At 47.9% G+C, this 16,866-nt stretch overlaps 1 protein-coding gene and 1 long non-coding RNA gene across 4 annotated transcripts in view; one reads left to right on the forward strand and one right to left on the reverse strand.

Annotated features, from left to right (window-relative positions):
• Nucleotides 1–16,866, reverse strand: part of TBCD (tubulin folding cofactor D) — a 2,437,462-nt gene that overhangs the window by 1,361,047 nt on the left and 1,059,549 nt on the right. The window lies entirely within an intron of this gene.
• LOC144767424 (uncharacterized) lies at nucleotides 6,281–6,861 on the forward strand. Its single transcript, XR_013598197.1, has 3 exons — nucleotides 6,281–6,389; nucleotides 6,480–6,528; nucleotides 6,623–6,861. It is a non-coding gene; the product is annotated as an uncharacterized LOC144767424 (long non-coding RNA).

The following is a 16,866-nucleotide window of genomic DNA, read 5'->3' on the forward strand; positions in this document are numbered from 1 at the left end:
AGGTCATTGCTGATAGGTACCACGCCCAATGTCGCCACCGCCTCCAGGACTTCCTGCCTTTCCTGACGCATTTTCTCCGGGCTCGGGGCGGCCTGCCCAGGCCTGTGTTCCGTTGGGCTCCTCTCTTCCTCCTCCGCCTCCTAGAGCGTTGCTCCTGCCATTCGCCCTCCTCCGGGCCCATCGGTCGTGGTCCCGACCATCGCCCTGTTTCTTCCAGCCAGTCCCAGACTTCTGACGGGGCCTCGAAAAAGCGCGTGCCCTCTTTGGTGACGACGGAAAGAGTAAGGAGTAGGGTAACTCCAGCATTCGCAGTTGTTTCTTCACTGCCAGGTATGAGCCGCGCCTCCTTTGCACAGTCGCTGTGTAGTCCGGGAAGAACAGGACCTGGCAGTTGCCCACCTGGACGTCCCCCAACTTTTGGGTTTCACGAAGCACCGCGTCCCGGTCTCTATAATTAAGGAGCTTAAAGAGGAACGGGCGGGGCCGAGTTCCAAGTTTGGGGGCCTGCGCAGGCACCCCAAGAGCCCTTTCCACCACGAAGTGGGGTGACAGCGTTCCATCCGGTAAAAGTCCCCCTTCTGGCAGGCCCACCACCCGGACATTGCTGCACCGGGAGCGCCCTTCCGCATCTTCCGCGCGATCTTCTAGTGCGTGCACCCTGTCTATTAGGTCCTGTTGTTAAAATCTGGTTTGCGATGTCAACATAATCGGCGCCACCTTGTCCCCACTCAGGCCCGTACGCTCTAGTAAGCAGCAGCCATTTTGAAAGCCATGGCCCCTCTGCCCCTCGCCGATCACCAGCGCGTTCCCCTGGCGCTGCGAACACCCCCCCCCGCACCCTCTGACCACCCCCGCTCTCTCATGCATGGACCCCCCACCCCCCCAGCGCGACCCTTCCTCGGAAGCGCATTTCACCCCCCCTCCGGCCAACACCTCCCCGTCCTTTGATGAACCCCCCTCCCTCTGCCCTACCCCGCTCCCAAGCCACCACCTGGCCCTGCAGCTGCCGTTTATTGGCCCCCTTCCTGTAAGCAGTTGCCCCGATTCAAAGAATCTCCGACTAATCAAAGGCCTCCCACCCCGTGCGACCCGATCAGATACTCCGCTCCAGGAACCGACACAGTATCCTGTTGTGGAATAGCCGTCACTTACTGTAGATATGTGTGGGAACGAGCTTGAAGTGGGGATTCCAAGGATGTCTTTCCGTACATCAAAGCCTTAACAAGAATGTGCCACATGTAATAAAGCTATAAACCTGTGTATAAAAGGCCAGGCCTCAGAGATGCAGTTAGAGCACCTCGAGAAGATTCCCTGTTGGTCTGATCTGACGTGTTCTCCTCCGGAGAGAATAAACCTTCGTTTCCTGCCTTCCAGTCCCCAGCGCCTGCCTCTTCATTGAATTATACTTTGTGGGATAAGAGGCAGCATCGCCGAGCAATACTTAAAGTTATTTTGTTCGTTGATTGCCTTCCTGCTTTACACTGTAGAGCAGAGGCGTGGCTGCGCACCACCGACTAATTCCTAGACTGTTTGGCGCTGCGTGGCGACTGACTCCGACAGTTTGCGGTGGTCCGCATGCAACAGCGTGAAGTCGGAGGTGACTTTATCAAGCGGTCTTCCAGGGAGGTCTTGGTTTGTGCTAAGGCAGTTCCAATGCGCTCCACCGCCGCTAAGACAGTGTCCATTTTTGCTGCTACCCTGTTGCTTCGTCTGTGATTTGTCACGCAGTCTGCCCATTGCAAGTTGCTGCGCCGTGGGCATCGACCCTCCCGGCTCCGGACCAACAGCAGCGGCGCAGAGGCCCCCAAACCACCAGGTCTGCCGCACTTGTCAGGAGGGTCAGTGGTGCGTGCCAGTCGACCAGTTGTTCCCAGCCAGCGCGGCCTCCAGCTATAACTGCAGGTGGAGGAGGCTCATCCAACCAGGTGGGCCGGGAGAGGCAGCCGTGGGGGGGAGCAGTCGTGCTCTGGCAGGCCTCACCACGCACTGACAAAGCATTGAATAGTTGCCGTAGGCCTTCTCTAGTAGGTGTCCACGGTGGGGCGGTTAGGGACTGATCACCGCGGGGACTGGCTTCAGGCCTGCAGTACACACTCCCCAGCAGACGGATGCGGGCGCAATCAACAATGTCCCCCCAGATGCACCCCAACTCCTACCGCACCGGGTCCTGCACCTCTCAGTCCCGAAATGTTGACGCAGTTCCGGCATCCTGCAGCGCCCGCAATAGTTGGAACGATTGTCGCAGATCTGGGGCAGGGGACTGGCCTCCCACGGGCACCTGGTGTGTCTCCTATACCAAATGGCGCCCTTTCAACACACTCAGCGGCCAGACCCAGTCCCCACGCCTCGTTCCTTCTTCTCCTTCACTCGGCCTTGGCCCTCGGCTCCTACGTCAGCACAGCCAGTAGACGCCCAACATGGTGTGTCCCAGTCGCCCACCAGCTTCCAGCTCTCTCTTTGCCGCTCTCTCGCAAGTTTCCTGACAGCAAGACTCTTCTAAGTGCACCTCCACTCCAGTAGCACAGAGGGGGGTGTCGGTCTCCTCTTTCCTCGGTCCCGCGCCACTGGCCCGAACTCAGGAGCCAGGGACGTCCACAGCAGGGGAACCGCCCGAGCGATCCGGTGGGGGGGGGAGGGGGCCGAGGGCCTCCGGCAGTGCTGGCAGGCAAAATTGGACAAACCAACAATTCACACTTGCACCACATCCATACCTCTCACAGACTTAGCATTCATACACAGCTGTATTGAGACTAAATGCAGCAGGGACCTTATGGTCTTAACAGTGGAAACAGCACATAGAATTTCTCTCAGACAACTAGAAGAAATAAGCGTTTTGGAAACAGCTATACAGAATAATCAATTTATTACGGACGCAAAGGCATTACTGGAGAAAATAGAGAAAGAAATCTCAGAATTTAAGGACTCCATGGTCAATCAAAAGACAAACAAATTTGAACTGGACAAAAAGAATTTCTCTTTGGAATCTACATATCCATATCTCAACAAGGATTTTTACTCAAGAACAGATTCTAGACGTTATCTAGGGGATAATCAAGGCAGATCACGTAACAAGTTCCTCACTTTTTCTGACACTTCATCATCCTCATCAGGAGGAGAGTCTGATTCTGGGGAGACTAGGAATAATCAAAGTCGAAGAGGCAATCAACAAAACCAACAACCCGCTCAACAACAACAAAATCAAACCCCTTTTTTAGGGAGAGGCCAACGGAGAGGCAGAGGACGGACACGCTACAACCTACAACCTTGGGAAATGACAACACGCCGTCAGTTCTACAAGAATTAAAAAATTCAGCAGTTTTCAATCTATCATCGCGGTTGCTATCCAAACCAGAGATTTCCGTTCTTAATAAAGGATTATCATTTGTCCCTTCAAAACCTACCAATTTTGTGAGGATGAAATTGGAAGCGATGGAGTTCTGTCGTAAGATTCGACTGAAAACATTTTTTAAAGACGTATCTGAAGTTAATTCCATGGAAGTCACAGGACTTAAAAGAAAATCCACTTTCATTCCCCCTGGATATAAAATTCCAAAAGAGGTTCTAGCGTTTGAAAGAGCATTACTCTCTGGCATTTCAGCAATGGAACACAAAAAACAATACACAAAATACAATCTACAAAAGAGTGAAAAAGAAGCTTTACTGTCACTAAAGAACGACAAAACAGTTGTCATCAAGCAGGCTGACAAGGGTGGAGCAGTGGTGGTCTGGGACGTAGGGAAATATAAAGAAGAAATATTACGACAACTTGATGACCCCAACTGCCACCGAAGGATTGGAAAAAATCCCACGAACGAGTTACAAGCAGAACTCTTCGAAATACTCCAGAGAGGCTTCGAGGAAGGAATTTTGGGCCAAAAGGAATTTCTTTACTTGCAAAATAAGAATCCTAGAACACCGGTTTTTTATGTTCTTCCAAAACTTCATAAAAACGAGACCAATCCGCCTGGACGCCCTATCGTGTCGGGCTGCGATTCGCTCATCGAACCGGCAGCCAAATATATAGACTTCTTTTTAAAACCGTTTGTCAAAGATGTACCAGCACACCTTAATGACACCACTGCATTCCTTAATCAACTCAGCAACATTCAATTTGACAGTTCGAAACAACTAATGGTGACAATGGACGTCACTTCTCTGTATACTCAGATACCGCAGGAACAAGCATTGGAAACTCTACAGTTTTTCCTTGAAACTAGACCTCGTCCCAGGAGAGTTCCCACAGAATTTTTGTTGGAATTAGCAAAATTCGCCCTCCAAAGGAATTTCTTCACATTTGATTCGGAATTCTTTTTCCAAGTTAAAGGAGTAGCCATGGGCTGCCCCTTTGCTCCGGAGCTGGCTGTTCTCTTCATGGGGCTCTATGAAGAGAAATTTATTTACAATGACAATCCGTATTCAAGCAGCATTTCGCATTTTATGCGTTATATTGACGACATCTTTTACATCTGGACTGGAACCCAAGAGAAACTGGCTGAGTTTGTAGGATGGTTGAATGCTACAACATCTGATATTAAATTTACAGCGGACTCATCAGATCGAACGATCACGTTCCTGGACGTCAAAGTGTTTCCTTGGAAGAGTGGCTTGGGAACCACATTATATCGAAAGGCAACAGATAGAAACAAAAGTCTTCTGTTCACCAGTTATCATCCGAGAAGCCTACGTCAAAACTTACCTTTTGGGCAATTCCTAAGGATACGACGGAATTGTTGCTGCAAGGACGAATATTTTCTACATGCTGGCCAACTTTCTGAAAGACTAATTGAGAGAGGATACCCAAAGAAACTTGTTAAGCATGCACTCAAACGAGCCTGGTGGGTTCCCAGGGAAACCCTACTAGAGAAAAGAACAAAGAAGCAATCAAGTAGGATGATATGCATTGCCACTTTCTGCCCCAACGCACACCAGCTTAGAAAAATGATGAATACCAACTGGCATCTAGTGCAAAATCTACATGAAGATTTTGTTGAAAGACCCATGTTTACCTTCAAAAAGGATATGAATATTGCTAACCATTTGGTTAGGGCAGCTCTCCCACAGGAACATCCACCTGATTTGAGAAATATGCTAGGCCTTCCACCTATAATGGGACATCACAAGTGTGGCACTTGCACATGCTGCGAACAAACAATAGAAGGAACAGTCTTTTCGCACAAAGGAATTCATTGGAAACATGACAGTTTTACGAACTGCAAAACAAAGAATGTGGTATACGGAATTCTGTGCCCATGCCCTAAGCTATACATTGGGAAAACCGCACAGGAGATACGTCAGAGGATAACCCAACACAAATCAAGAATCAGGAGAAATGTAGCGAATGCTCCCCTTGTCAATCATTGGACTGCATCCAAACACAATGAAATTGACCTTAAGTGGACGGTCATTTCTAAAATTGAAAAAGACAAACGTGGTAGTGACCTAGATGCCAGACTCAATCAAAGAGAGGCATTACTCATAATGAAATATAATACAGCAGTTGATGGGCTCAATGAAATATCTGAAATTTATAAAAATTGAGCATCCACCCTAGTCCTTCATCATCCATTTCTATTATTATGACCTCCAAACTTTGGTTCCCTGCTCATTCGTTGATTCTTCTCTTTTCACTACATCTCCCAGAAACCCCAGCGAGCATTATACCATGTGACTACCAGGAAGTAAAACCATTCACTCCCACCGGACACTCACTTTCAGCATCACTGAACATTGAAGGACGTCTGCTGCCTTGCTGTGTCAGACTTGGTTAAAACAATCCATTAAAGGTTAGTGTTACTGCCTCCCAGTGGGGTCCATGCGATCATTTTGCCAAAACCCCCGCGTCAACCATGCACGCGCCGCTGCTTGCCAAACGTCGAAACAATGGGTTTACTATCGTTGCAGCCACGCCGATTTTTAGATTCGGCTGACCCTGCGGGGCTGTCAGATTCACAACACTAGCGCCGAGCCACACATATAATGACGCGGGTCTGCATGTCTTTCCAGACTGCCTGCAACCAAAGCGCTCACGACAGAAATGTTTTATTTTCCATTCCTGCGAGCAATACAGGCATGCTGTATTCTGCCTCTGGCTGCCCCCAAAGGTCACCCAGCGACATAATGTGTCAAGCATGGTCGCTCAGCCTCGCCGATTTCGAGATTCGTTTTACCCGGCTGGCTTGTCAGATCTGAATTTAAGCAGACCCGCAAGTCTACCTAGACCACTGTGTTTTATACTTGCGAGCACAATAGGCACGCTCTTATCTGCCCTTGTCTGGCCCACAGGCAACCCCGAGATTGGAAGCGGGAAGCATGGAGACCTAGCGCCAGGTCCACCCAGCTGCCAGATTGTCGTATGAAACATTACAACACCAGACACCTTGCTTGGAAGGGTAAGTCCAAGTACGAAAGCAGAGAATGTTTGTTGTCACTAACTATATGTATGTGGTTCCTAAAAGGGGTTTATTCAATTCATTTTTCAGACTCCAACACCAACCACGCCCATATTGGAGTATTTGTAGAAGACTTAAGGTAGGGAAGTTCTCAACAGGAGAGGCACTAGACATGAGAATTGTGTTAGCCATTTTGCTTACAAATTGGTTTTGTTTGTTTGTTTGTTTTTTAGAGTCTTTTCGGTCCTGATGAGAACCCAATGAATAGGTGGGTTCGAAACGCGTCGACCCCATCCCAGGTCACCTGCACTATGAAGTGATCATTTTTCGGATTGTGACTTATGGACAGTTGAATTTTGTTCAATCAGTAAAAAACTGTTGACGCAATCAGTTTTCATTTTTTGTGATATGTTTATGTTTAAGCTTTGAACTTTCATCAAGTATTGTGGTGCTCCTAGGGATTTTTCTAGTATGAATGCTAAGTCTGTGAGAGGTATGGATGTGGTGCAAGTGTGAATTGTTGGTTTGTCCAAATTTGTTGTATATATATTATTGTAAATATTTGTATATAGTGTAGTCCGAAAGTGTTTCTCACACAGCAATATCTTTTAAAAAAATTGTGAAAAAATAAATAAATGAATTATATCATTCAATGATGCAAATGTCTTAGCAGGTGTTTATGCTTTATTCATGAAGACCTTCATCTAGTTGTTATTTGTCAAAAAATCATCAGTCCTGGCACTTGTTTTGTTATTTACAGTTGATTTGGTTCAGCCTGACTGGTTTTGAGCCTAGGCCCTTTGTTGTTTATTGGCAGGCAAAATGGCGTCCAACTCGAAATGGCGCCCGAGGGACGGGAGCCACCGTTCGCCTCTCCCTCGGCACCTTGCAGCTCCGATCTCCGCTGTCCCGCAGCTCCTCCACTCCCTAGGCGCAATGCTGCTGCTCGTTGCCCATCAGCTCCGGTCTCAGCGCTTATGCCCCCGCAACTGCTGGACAGTCAGGTCTTGCCGCCGCATGCCCCAGTGTCCCGCCAGCCGGCAGCAGACTCCAACGATGGCCCCGCAATGGCCGCTCACCTCTCTCTCGCCGGCCACTGAGCCTCCGCTGTGCTCCACAGTCCGCCGAGTCTGCCGCCTCCCGCAGCACGAGTTAGAGCCCTCAGCGCACACCAAGCCCAGGCCGGGCAAGCAGCAGTCCGCCACCAGCATTCAGCATCCGTCGCTGGCCGGAGCCTCACCTCCGCCTCTCTCCTCTCGATGCGTGCCCCCCGCGGGCTCTCACAGCGGGGCTTCCTCACTCCTCCGCGGCGCAGGCAGCCGCGGCCCGCCATCCTCCGCTCCCGGCAAGCCCTCAAAGCAAAGCTCCTCGGGCTCTGTTACTGCGGGGCCTCGCCTCCTGCACAGTCTCTCCCGACACCTCCGGTCACCCGGCCCCCCGCACCAGGGCCGTCGCTGCGTACCGTCAGCCTACACGGGGGTCCGTAGCTCCGAACAAGCCGGCTTCTCCGCCACTACCACAGCAGGGGCCTCCCAGCCTGGCCAGGCCCCGGCGGGTTTCGCGCCTCTCGCTCTCCCCCTCGCCTCCGCAGCCCAGCAGTCGATTCTCCTCCGCTCCGGCCCCGTTGACCGCCGCCCCGCACACCGGCGGACTCCTTAGGCAATGCCGCACCTGCTCCGCCCGATACTGCCGAGCGAAAACCACTTTAACAGGGGAACTGCAGGATAAATCAGGGCCCTACAGACGGAGCTCTAAAGAGTTGCGTCCGCCATGTTGCCTGACTGGCCACTCCCCCATGTAGCTTGCTTTTATATGTGGAATTATCAAAAATGATTGGGTTTATTAAAAATAATTATTAATTATGCAAATTAATTATTAAAAATAAGTGCTACAAAATTCGTTTTTTACTATTCATGTAGCTTAATACTCATACTGTGACCTCCTAGCATTATAATTTAATTTAAGTTATGTTATACTGCATAATGAGGACATTAGCATATAGAATTTCACTTAGCGCCGGCGTAAAAAACTCATTTTTCTAAGGATTTACACGAGATATGTCTAATGTCCAATCTCTGCAATTTGTAAAGTACATTCTGAGGATGATTAATATGTATCACAATTATAGGATATTTATTTTTAAGTGCCCCAAATATCAAAGTCGAATTTGGGTAAAATAGACCATTCAAACAGCATTCTTGCCATTTACAATAGCTTTAAAGTGCTTTAGGCTTCAGTAAATGCATACATTTAGGTATAATACAAATTTGCAGGTTGTTCCCATTTGGGGTTGCTTTTAATGGCTCAGTGAGCCAATGTGCCCGGTGCAGAGGTTTGAGTTTAATATCAGGTTGGAAGGTTTTAACTCTAGCTGGACCTACTGAGACGTTCATCCATTTAAGGTTGATGAAATGAGTACCATTGCAACAAGCATTTGTTCTCAAAACTGGTATGTGTGTTATTAGGTTCTGTGAATTATTCACAGTAAATGTTGTTTAATAATCGGGCGCTAGGAGAGCTGCAGAGGCTGGCTCAAGTCGCGATGAGGTGTTATCTTTAGTTTCCCTGTAAACAATGGAAGGAGGCTGTCATGTTGACATCTGTGACCTTGTAAATTAGGGCCTTGTCTCTGTGAAGTGCAGAATGACCTTGCTAAACGGGCCTCTAAAAAGGGGGGTTTCTGGTTTCTCCATAAGAACATCAATACATTAAAGAACTTAATTCCAAAAGGAAAATATGAAAAAAGGGTTTCTTTGAAAGTCCCAACATCATGCTAAATGCTCTGCAGAAATGATACATTTGTATCTCTGCTCTGGAAAAATAATGTCCGCTAGTTGCTTTTATTTGACAGAAAATGAGGTATTGCATTAAGTCTTAGATAGAAAATAAAACGAAGCTCTGTATTAAAATTTTGAAGACTACATGCCTAAGTGAGAACGATTTGCCAATTAAGAATTATTTTTCACAGTGGCAATTGTGGCGCAAAGATAACGGAGTGTCAGTGAAACAATTTTACTTAATTAAGGTGGCTTAATGTTGCAAGCTGACTGACAAGATGGTAACAGTTAAGTAATGGAAATTTATTTTTGTGTTTGTTAATGTGTATCATGTTTTGTCTTCTGATTAAAAGTTATAAAGGATATTTGTTTGTTATGAGAAATGTCTCTCTTTTGTGTGTTGTGTACTTTTTTTTGCTTCTGCCCACAAAACATGGATTGTTCTGGGTGATTTTAAGGCTGACAAGACACGTGAGTTTGGTTGGTTGAAAAGAGATGTGTTTTTGCGTAACTCCTTTGGAAAGAAATGTTCATGTGTTTTTCATGTTTGTGTATTTGGTCCTATCATGAATTGTTCTTGCTGGTCCTGTATGTCAGAAATGACACAGTAGATTGTATTGACAGCCGATCACCACTGACTGGTGACCAGCTGTCAAAAGGAGGGTGAGGAAAGTAAAAGAAAGTGTGATTTTGATTTTAAACCAGACAAATTAAGCAGGCCTGAATATTGGGTTTGGGCTGCAGGTTCACAGTGCATAAAGTACATGACTTGAAGTGTGTGCGTCACCGCTCATTCACATATGCTATTGTTTTGTCTATGCTTTTTGTGCTTGATATACAGCAAGTATATCTGATGGCTTGACATGTGCGTTTTGTGCGTTTTTTTATTTTATGCATGTTTTTGTTTTATGTTGTTGCTTCTGATACTATTATAAGTTCCCCTGTGTTGTGAAGGGATTTTTCATGACGATGCATATCGCTGCACAACAGTTGGGTGGATTTGCTCTGATACTAAATTTCGCAGATATGATATTTTCATGCTGTGAGCAAGACAGACAACACTTCACCAGTGCATGTCTATTTTGGCTATAATGGTATTGAAGAAAAATAAAAGATATACAGGATCAAAGTGTGTCACCTGCAGTTAGTCACGTTACTGCCCCCTTCCCTTAAGGAACAGGCAGCCCTAGATTTATGTACCCTGATTGGACGTAAGGATAAATTATAGATCTGTGACTCTTGTACATGGTGACCTCATTTCTATATTACATTAGTCAGTTTTGTTCTGCTTCCTAAATAGTGTATGGCTTTGTACCATAAAGGAAACCAGGTTTAATTTTTCCCTGAAAAAGGAACTGGAACATTAGCTGAGATTACCGTATATGGTGTAGCGGCCAGCGGTAGAGCTAACATTTGTGAACTATTTTGATTTTTGTGTATCACCCATACTCTTGGTGTTGTGTCACATGCCTGACTATCACCCAAGTAATTTCTTGTTCTTCCCATAGATTTTTCTTTTGACGCTTCTCCCCTGATTGATGTCGCATCGTGCCTAGTATTTGGGGATTTTAGCTGTGTCCTAGTCCCATTTTCCTTTTCCATATTCCTTTCACCAGTTAGCCCTTTTATTATTATTGTTGTATTGTCCAGGTTCACACTTCCAGATTGCAGTAATGTACCAGAGACACCCATATTATGTATAATTCTCTTTTGCATGACTAGACTGGTTTAAAGATTTTTTTTTAGGCCTACTTCGATGTTTTCCAGTCTAACCGTCATGGTAGTGATGGACTGGTTAACTGACTCAATACTATAGTTAGACAAGTTATCCACCTCAATAGGAGATACCTTACATTTATTTTTTTGAACATGATACATTTTCAATGACTATTTTAATTTGGATTTTTTTTACCCTTTTTGTTCCTGCTTCTTTAATTTTTGGTGGGATCAGATGTGTTCTAAATCATGAAAATACCAGGACTCTCTAGTTCTTGTCTTTTGTTTCCACATTTTGATCATTAGCTGTGTATTGCATAGTGCACCAGATGCACAATTATTAAAGGCAGGTATCTACATGTCCCTGATAATCTGTATCATGTGATTTCTCTTTTGAGGTGTGCTAGATAAGGAATTTAGGAACACCTAGACGTAATCATTGAGGAAAAAAAGAAATGTTTACCCCATTAGACAATGCCACCATGTGTGAGGACATCCATTCAGATAGAATTCCCATGTAACTATCTACCCTTAGATGGCAGAGGATAATGAAGGATACCCAATTGAAGAGATTAGAAGTATTGCCTTTGAGAAGGACAGTGTGTTCTAGACCAGAATGGTCCCATGGCGTATGGCCACTCCCTCGCAGATTCCAGGCCACCTGCTTGCAACCGCTTGTTAAAAACAATAAACTGTTTTTGTACTGAATTGAAGGAAACTAACAACTGTGTCCCATTTCCAATGTCATTAGGTTCTGCGGGATTAAGTCATAATAACCTGCGGAACAATGATGTAAGCCTAATTCCCATCAGTGACAGCTATAGATGAAAGGCAGACGTCTTGGCCCTACAGTCCCAGCACCCAGAAAGCAGCAAGGCTGGACAGCGATCGCCAGCGCGCCATCAATGGTATCTCCAAAGCATCGTACTTGCTCCATCAGACGGCATTGGACATTACAGAACCAGAGTTTCAGTGCAAAAGAGCAAAAGAGAAGGATCCCTGTTGTTTTGAGGCTTCAGTTTTCCACCTGTCATGTGCTGGTAACCTCTGACAGTGTGCAGTCCCTTGAGCCCCTTGGCCTGAGTTTTGACCACACACCCCTTTTCTTTGCTCCAACGGAAGGGCAGTACCCCGGAGGATGCAGGATTGGCAAAAGGCACTACATTGTGGTACCTATGATTATATGAAAGAGCAGCCCGAGCATCCTCTGACACTGAATAGCAAGTGTTGGAGCCTGAAAGTGTTGCTGAGTGTGAAAGTCTGTTGCTCTTTCCCGATTAATAGTACTTGGGGTCTGCATGAGATGCTCTGTGCCCATGACTAACGAAGACCACAATATCTGTAGTGCCTGCAGCACAGAAAATATATTGGTGCACTGCATTGAGACTTTCAAGTGAGCTGTGAGTGTTTGCCAGGAGGGCACTCCAACTGATACTGAGAAGCACTATTTTCATGAAAGGCCTGAATCAAGAGGCCCAATGCGGAAGAAAACAACAGAAGCAGATTTGATGGACAATAGAAGCCTGCCAGAGAGGCTTGGACGGACTTTGGGTATAGTTAGGGTTGCACAAGCGATTCCCGTGCGATTGCATAGAATGGGTGTTAAGAGACTGATTCTTATTGTTTTACTGGCATTGTCAATAGTCACTGAAATACATAGGAGCCCTGAAAATGTTTGCTAAATTTTAGGATTTGCTTTTGCCTAGGGTTGTAAAAAAAATGATAATACTGTTTGTAATAGCGGTCATTACTTTCTTCTGCTATCTGAATGTTGAATGCTTTGTTCTCTTTGTATTCCTGCTGATAGCTTACATATACCTGCTTTTATGAAATGAGTAGAATCCTCACCTAGCTATGAATTAGGATTTGCCTGTGTAATGGCAAAAGGAGGGTCTGAGGTTCTTTAATTTTGACTCCATCTTACATTTGCCGTCATTTTGTGTTGCCTTTACACAGGCTGCTAGATTCACGAAGTGTCTCTGCCCTTTGGACTGCAACGTGTTGAAAACCCCCTCTGTCCTTGTTTTAAAACCAATCTCAGACACCAGCTGGCCTAACTAATTCTTGTTTGGACTATCTAATCCCTGTATCAACTATCTGTTAGCCTTTAGTATTCTTCTCTTGTCGCATCTTATCGTTTGGCCTTCGCTATTCTCTCCCTGTGTTTTCCTATTACACAACCTTTCTTTTGAAGCATACAGACATGTCCTGCCATTACTGATTGACCTATAGGTGGTGTAATTGATTGACTTATCGGGTTGGGCAAAAGCACGACTCAAAGGGGATGTACTGGTTACATGATGCCTTGTTTTGAATGTTTTCCTATTCGCTAATATTTGGCAGATCTTGTATGTCCATATTAGGCATTTTGCATGCTTGCAAAAGCTAGAACTGCCCCTTACTTTTATGCTGAGTTTGTTATCCTAAGCATATGAAAGGCCTCTGTGTTCTGTACTCTTTAGACTGCCTCATTCAGTTGCTAAGGCTTCTGTGTGACGTAGTCTCACTTATTTAAGTTTAATAAAGATGTATTTTCATATTTCAGCTTCTGTGCCAACTTCTTTATTATCAAGTACCTCTGAGAATGAAGATTTGAGTTCTTCACAGCTCGGCGAGTCGACACCGCTCGTCAGGCTCCAAGTCCTCAGGTAAGTCGAGGCACAAGAAGTCGAAGAAGCGACATCGCTCTTCCGACTCCCCCTGACACTCGCGCGATGCTGCCGGGGTTTCGGGCGACACCGCCCACGCGGCTCCGCCGGATCCACAAGCGCCGCGTCCAGCTCCACACCGGCCGGTCCCTGGGCTGCACCCGACGCCAGAGGAGATCAGCGCCTTCCTCACAGCCACGAGGTCGCGCTTCCCTCCGTCGGAACCCGCCGAGGCGCGTCCTGGCCCCGCCTGGGAGCCCAAGCGGGCCGGCGGCTCCGGCCCTGGTACCCTCTGGACTAACCTCCTCACCTTTAATTACCTTCCTCCTCTGCTGACTGAAGAGCAGCCCTTCGTCCAGCTGACTGCAAGCGCTGGACGCCATCCACTTTTTTAAAACTCACTCCTCCCGCCCTGTTGGCTCCCCCCACCTCCTGCGTCACGCGCCTATTTAAATGTCCCCTATGCGGCCGCGCAGCGGGCGCGCCGGCGGCGCGCCGGAGTCGCGCCAGAGTCAAGCCCGTCTGCGCCCGGACGGGCCCAGGGGCCAGGGACGCTGCTACTGCTATTCCCTACTCTCCTTCTGCCCTCATGCACCTTCAATCCGCCGCTTGTCCCCTATCACCGGACACCTGGACACGGATCACTTCACTTAGAATCGCTGGTGATCTCTCCCCCCCATCTGGGCCCGGTCACTTCTCCCACCTCTCCTATTACCCCCGAGTCACAGATCCGTTTACTTTATTTAAACACTCGTTCTTTTGTCAGACATCAAACTGACATTTTTCACTTACTTTTGACTGAAAGGCCTGACGTCCTTCTACTTTCTGAGACCTGGCTCACGGACGACTCCCTCCCGGACATATTGGCAGCGTTACCTCCAGACTATTACCTGCTTAACACCAACCGCCAAGGGGGCCGCTCTGGGGGGGGGGTCGCAGCGGTAATACATAAGAACATCAGGGTTACTGCCTCCACCTCTATGACTCTGCCTGATGTGGACAATCTGGTTCTCAGTCTTGGGACTGAGGTGGGCGCAGTCACCTTTATGGTACTCTACCGCCCTCCCCAGCCCATGCCCTCCTTCCCTGCATCTTTCATTGAACAGCTTGCCAGCCTAGCTACTTCCTCCCCACGTATAGCTATTGTCAGGGACTTTAACTACTGGTTTCAGCATAAGGATGCCGGTCCCCATGCCTCTGAATTGTTCGAAGGTCTCTCGAGCCTGAACTTCAGCCAATTAGTCACCTCTCCCACTCACAGTGGCGGTCACATACTTGACCACATCTGGGTCCATGGGGTGAAGCCCTCCCACCCGCTTACCACACCTTGTGTATGGTCTGACCATTTTCTTATTGACACCACCATTTCTGTGGCAGGTCAGATTAGGACTCCCCCGCGGGAGGGTGGCATGGCTCGTAAGTGGAAGGCTGTTGATTCCTCCAAACTGTTATCCCACCTGTCTAACACACGCCCCCCTACCCTCAACAATATTGACATCAACGAGCTAGATGGTCAAGTTTCCAACTGGCTCGTGTCAGCTAGTGACATCTTTGCCCCACTAACCAAGTTCCCTCGATCCCGACACAGCAATTCCCATAAATGGTTTACTCCCCACCTTAAAGCCATACAGTTGGAACTCCGCCAATCTGAACGCAAGTGGAGAAGAGATTACGGCCTGTCAAGCAGAGATACTTATGTGGCAGTCCGTAATAAGTACAAATCTGCCATCTCTGCAGCAAAAAAAGCCTATGTCTCAGAGAGAATCTTACTAGCCCCCTGCAAGTCGAAGGAGATTTTCAGAGTCCTGGATGAATTCACCTCCGATCCCAGGAGGCTCCCGACCCAGGCCCCCACACAGGAATCCTGCAATGCACTCAGCACCTTTTTTATACAGAAGATTGTTTTGATTAAGGACACTATTCCGGTCACCTCACCGGGCGCTGATTCTGTCACTCCCCCCCATAATGCTCTTTCCATTACTCAGTTCCCCCCCTTAGATCTTACATCCCTAGCCAGTCTGGCCTCTCGTATTAAGTCTGGTTCTCCTGACGACCGCTGTCCACCTTCTATATTACGGGACATCTGCCACTCTCTACCCGACTGCATCCTTCCCTTGCTTAATCTTTCTCTCCTTTACGGGACGGTACCCAGCTCCTTCAAGGAGGCCGTTCTGGTGCCTCTGTTGAAGAAGCCTGGAGCCGATCCTGCCGTCCCGGCGAACTATCGTCCCATCTCTCTTCTACCCTTCTTTTCTAAAATCTTGGAAGCCCATGTCACCGCCTGTCTCTCGAGGTTTATCGAGAGCTCTAGCTTCCTCGAAGTTAACCAGGCCGGTTTCCGTCCTGGTCATTCTACGGAGACCGTGATTCTGGCCGTTCTGGATACCTTGAGAGACGGAGCTGACAAGGGTACCTCCCAGGCCTTGGTATTATTAGATCTGTCGGCCGCCTTCGACACGGTGGACCATAACATCCTTCTCCACCGTGTCGAACAGGTCGGCATCCAGGGCCTGGCGCTGGCATGGGTTAAATCCTTCCTTACTGGGAGATCCCAGACCCTCAGCCTAGGTACATTTAGGGCTCCCAGGGAGCACCTGCCTTGCGGGGTCCCCCAGGGCTCCTCTCTATCCCCCCTTCTCTTCAATCTCTATCTTCGCCCCCTTCTTTTTTCTCTGAGGCAGTGGGACGTCACCGTCTTTAATTACGCGGACGACCTGCAACTCGTTTTTTCTTTAAACTCCCCCTCTGCTATCCCTACTTTCCAGGCAGTTATGTCCCATATCTTTCAGTGGATGTGTCAGAACCAGCTTAAATTGAACCAGGAAAGACGGAGCTCCTCTTGCCTGGTAAGAGCGCCGCCCACTGGGGTCCACATTTCTGGCCGGCAGAGCTTGGCTCCCCTCCCACCCCGGTGGCCTCGGTGAAAAGCCTCGGGGTCACTATTGACGCTGGGCTTTCTCTCGGGCCGCAGGTGGGGACGGTGGTCTCCTCCTGCATGTTCCAGCTGCACAGGATTAGGAAGGTGGCCTACCTCCTCACCCCCGATGCTCTGCTGTAAGTCATCATGGCCCTCGTTCTCTCCCGCCTGGATTTTTCAAATTCCATCTACCATGGTTTACCTAAATGTTCCATCTATAGGCTGCAAATCATTTAAAACCAGGCGGCGAGACTGGCCCTCGGGATACCGAAATGGCAGTCTGCCAAACCCCTCCTCATTAAATTGCACTGGCTCCCTGTCAGCCTAAGGGCTGCCTTTAAGCTTGGCTGCCTTATTTTTAAGTCTCTCTCTGGCTCTTGCCCCGCTTTCCTGAAATCCCTCATTCGGCCCTACTGTCC

This window comes from Lissotriton helveticus, chromosome 7 (assembly GCF_964261635.1).
Source record: "Lissotriton helveticus chromosome 7, aLisHel1.1, whole genome shotgun sequence".
Taxonomy (NCBI): Eukaryota; Metazoa; Chordata; class Amphibia; order Caudata; family Salamandridae; genus Lissotriton; species Lissotriton helveticus.